Source organism: Aethalodelphis obliquidens, unplaced genomic scaffold (assembly GCF_003676395.1).
Source record: "Aethalodelphis obliquidens isolate GAN/ISIS:26980383/991018 unplaced genomic scaffold, ASM367639v1 scaffold3, whole genome shotgun sequence".
Taxonomy (NCBI): domain Eukaryota; kingdom Metazoa; phylum Chordata; class Mammalia; order Artiodactyla; family Delphinidae; genus Aethalodelphis; species Aethalodelphis obliquidens.
Window position 1 is genome coordinate 33,186,508 of NW_020837947.1, and position 4,910 is coordinate 33,191,417.

Sequence of the window (4,910 nt, forward strand, 5' to 3'; positions counted from 1 at the left end):
CATTTCATAACCCATTACAGTAGGGATTTTGAGCAGCATAAATAAGAGAGTAGATTTTTTTTTAAAAGACATCTTATATAGCAATAACAATAATAATTTTCACAAGAGTTGATACTTTTCAAAACCCATGACATATTAGCTTTTCATCTTTCAGCTATACAAGAATTAAACTTTTGATATATTCCTTATTCACATACTTCTTCTTTTCTCTTTAGCCAGATATCTATTAGATATTTATCTAATAATTTACATTATATCTGCTTTTGAAGAAGAGTCAAGTAAAGGAGACAAAACACAAACCAGTTCCTTATGCTCTTGGATTACTGCAAAATATTGATAAAGGAGACTTATATTTATTGTTTTAAAAAAAAAAAAACAGTTTTGAGGGCCACAGTGGAGTTAATTCGTCAGCCTGATGGACCTCTCAAGCAACATGTATCACTATCATTTCTATATAATTGGCTCTGCTGCATCTGTTCCTGTTTGGAACTGCCTCCACATTGTCACTTTTTAATTTTTTTACAAAAATCCATCCATTCATGTCAGTCCTGTGCTTTAAAATACTGGTTAGTTCTCCATGCCTACAGAATAATTCTTTATCATGGCAATAATACTCAATAATTTGACCTTAAATGAGTTCTAAGCCCCTTATCTTACTTCTCCACCATCTTGTTCCTTTACCCAACTCGATAGGCCTCAATCACTCTGGCTTCTCTTAATTCACTATACTCTTTCATACCATTTTTTCTGTTGGAATGATCTTCACTGCCTCGCAAACTCTTATGCATCTCTCAAGGCCCAGTATAAATGTTATTTCCTCTGTGAAATCATTACCTACTACTCAAGGAAGAGGGGGTTGCTTTCTCCTCTGTTTTCCAAACGGACATTTATTCATAATTATTATATCATGCATTAAATTATTTGTTTACATGAGAGATATTGTAGTATATTGACAACAGTTTGCCATCTAGAGTCAGCCTAATATTAGGTGATGGGTATCTAATAATGGGTTTTTATATTAGATGATGTAGGTAAGTACTCAGTCCTTTATATGTGTTTTGCTAAATGAACAAGTGATTAAAAACGTTCACTTTCCTCTATATGAGTTGATAACTGAAGGATATCCTTCAAATATATAAAATAATCTACTTTTAAATGAAATGAAAGAAAAAAAGAAAGCACAAGGGTAATTATATGTCTTGGTTTATTTACATGTTCAATGTTTATCTCTATAAAGTAGAGATTCCATATCCTATATACAGACAGTAATGTCATAGAATTTAAAAGTATAACGTCATCCCTAATGATTTTTAAAAAGTTTATTTTTAAGTGCTAATAATGAGTCTTTCATTGGTGATCTCAAGTCTCTTTTTAAACATATTTTTGTTCAGATTTTACATTTTTAATTTTGAATGCCATCTTTTTCGAAATCTATGGTTTGGCATAAAAGGCACGATAAGTTATAAAACTAATAAAATACGTTCTTAGCTGGAGGAATAGTTGTTATTTCAAGGAGAAACCCCACAGGTGAAACTTTAAAATGAGTAATAAAAGGAGTTTAAAAAGAGGGACAAAACAGAGGATATGAAACCAACCTGTACATCCCCTATCACTAGCAATGAATAAATAACTAAACCTAAAATAAGACCAAGGTGAGAAAATCTAAAACAAGCCATGTCCCTGAAATAAGTGGACTTAAGGGTTACATGCAGAAAGTATTACTAATTTAAATATTCAATATTTTTGGTTTCACAGATCCAGATGTAATATAATCTTCACGCAGATTCTTTGAATGTGTCTTTCATGAACAGTTTGGGAAGTTTCTACACAGAGAATTGGGGGGTAGGGGGGAGGCAAATCTAACTTGCATATACAGGATAAATACAAACTTTTCCCATAAATTATATTTGGATGGGGGCACATTATTAAAGCAACATCACTTGAAACAAATATCAGAAAGCAGGTTTTGTGTTTTGCAATAATTTTACACTGACTGAAAAGCTACAAAGTTTGGATCATAATCACTGAGACCCGGAGTGGAGCAGATGGATCATTATCTAAGCGCACAGGCTAGACCAGCAGAGCTCAAGCATCTTTCTGCCCATGGAGCTTTATGGGCCTTGTTAAGTAGGTAAATTTTCTGTATTATTCATGATAAAATGTCCTCACAAACAGCATTATAAACAAGGACAAAACAGATGTGCACTTATATGTGTATATTCTCTATATACAACATTTCAAATTTATGCCTTGCAAATCATTTAGAGAAAAACTATAGTATAATTCCAGATGGCTGCTTAATTTTATCATGAAATTTATTTCAAAATCTTCAGACATTTTACCACTGATAAACTATAGTGGCAAAGATATATGTGATTGATTAAAATCGATGTTTATAGCAGGTGGTCAAATTACACAAATCTGCTTTGCTGTGAAGCTGTATTAAAAACACTGCTCATAAAACTAATCTGCCATTTTAAGGAAACAGTTCTAGCCAATCCAGTAGCTGTTGCTTTCTTAAAAAATTTGACCATGCCCTACCAATATGCTAATACCCATCTGGGACATAATCCATTAAAATAATCCAAAGATGCCAAATGAAATGATGACCAGACTCTTTCATTTGATGACCCAAAATAAGCTGAAAACATTTCTAAAGCTTTATTTTTCTCAACTATTTTATGTTAAGTTTTATATTATGTTGGAAACTTGTGAGCAAAATTTCATGCTGACCACAGAAACATCTAAATTCTCTTATACTAGGATTTGTTACATACTTAAGTAAGACTGGTGAATGTTTCCCAATATGCCACCTGCCCACTCTAGTTTATAGAACCCAACACTATTTACAAAGATGTCATCTAGGGGGTAAATAAATTATGCAGATGATAACAAGCAGAAAATAAATGACTCCCATTCACCATCTCATGTTTGGTAACAGTGTTGATGGGAACAATGTAGTGACAGGACTGGACATCAAGATATGTCATCTACAGCTGGCTAGTAATATGCTGACATCAGCTGTGCCACAAGCATAACCAAGTGGATCATTTTGTTAGAATTCATTACTAAAAATAAAATTAAAGTAAAACAAATCAAAAGAAACTAAATAAAATAAATTGGTTTATATTTTAAAAGTCATAGATCTGACTTCAAGGAAATACTTATGAAATCTGGATTCCTATCAGAAACTCTGATTGTTGGGGGTAGAAAAAAATGGGTGACCGGTTTTCGAATTTTTTTTTTTTTAGTTTAAATAAATTGAATTTTTAAAAAAGAAAAAACCCAGAAACTCTAATGAAGTAATTTTTTTAAGTTTTCACAATTTCATCTCATGGAATTTTTAAAAATCTAGTTAATAAGTGTGTGTGCATAGCACTTATATATATAGCTATATATATTATTTTGGTATATATATTTACATATATATATATTTTTTAATTTAAAAAAAATTTTTTTTACATATATATTTTTTAGATGGCATTTTGGTTTTATCACTCTAGCAACAGTTGATATTGTCACAACACTTGTCGGTATAATTTGAAGTCTTTAATGTTACAGGAAAAAAAAGTGCTATTAGGCTTGGGAAAGATGGATTGGTTATAGTCCATAGGATATGTAACCACCAAATTTATATCCAAGTACAAGATGTTTTGAAGTTTCTTTATAATTTATTTGGCTAACTCCTTCCATTGCCTGTGGGCAACTTCACATAAATTTAAATATGTACAATGTTGAGTAGGATTCTTTCTTTAAAGCTGAAAAGTTTCAATCCTCATCCATCTAAGAACTTGCAACTTTGCTCTGTCCATCAAAGGAACTCTAGCATTTCTGGTCACAGAGTGGGAAACAATTTATACTCATGATATTTCCTTGGTTCCTACAGGGTGAAGGCTCAAATCCTGTACTAGGTATTCAAGACTCTTTTTCATTCATTCATTCACCATTTATATTGAGTACAATTGCATCTGTTACAATGGAAGACTATCTACAATATACCCAATTTTATGACTCCTACTTTATTTTACACCTGGTTCATAAACACACACACACACACACACACACATACACATAGCACTCAACTGGACTGACCTGTCTACTCCTCCCTCAAATACACACTATTCCTTCCCATTATTGCTGTTTTCCACACACCATTTTAGGCAAGGATGACACTAACCCAAAACACACGGACTCAGAATCCCTGTCTTCAAGAAGACTGCAAGCTTCTAAGGGTAGAGACTTTCTTTGTTAAACTCTTAAAATCACTCTCTCAACAGTTCTCATTATTTCTCAATAATTACTGATTGGAAGAAGAAATACCTATAATATATAAGATTATAAGAAGCTAATTTAATACGTTGCATGGGTGCCTTTAAATGAGCTCTACATAATAAACCATGGCACTACTACATAAAAATATTTTGAGGGTTTTATGCAGCATAATATCCCTTTTATTAAACTGATAATAAGGATACTATACTTGATCTTAGCCAAAAGACAGAGAAGCAATGTAATATCTCCTTTAAATCCAACTGAAATAACTGCTCTGAAAATTGCAAAACTCATAGATTCTCACTGTTAGTGTTCATGGATTATTGTTTATTGAAAAGAGTAAAATATTCTTCAAGGCACATTTTTAAAATTCTAAATTTGCTTGATGCTATGAGTAATTATATAATCCAGCATCTCTAGTTTTAAGCCAAATCATTTCTCTATGCTTCTAAAAGTCAAATCTGTCCGATATCCCAGCATGATGAGTAACATCTATTAGTTTGGAGAGGATACACCTGCATGTGTAGTAGGTTCTGTTAAACATTCAGTATTCTCTTTGACAAATGACCAAGAGATTAGTTTATCTAGACACAGAATACCACACTCTGGAACCCAGCAGTACATTGGAATGACCATTA

The 4,910-nt window shown here is 32.2% G+C and overlaps 1 pseudogene; it reads right to left on the reverse strand.

The window, feature by feature from the left end:
• Positions 1-4,341: 4,341 nt before the first annotated feature.
• LOC113613241 (uncharacterized) lies at positions 4,342-4,510 on the reverse strand (annotated as a pseudogene).
• Between the last annotated feature and the right edge of the window lie 400 nt (positions 4,511-4,910).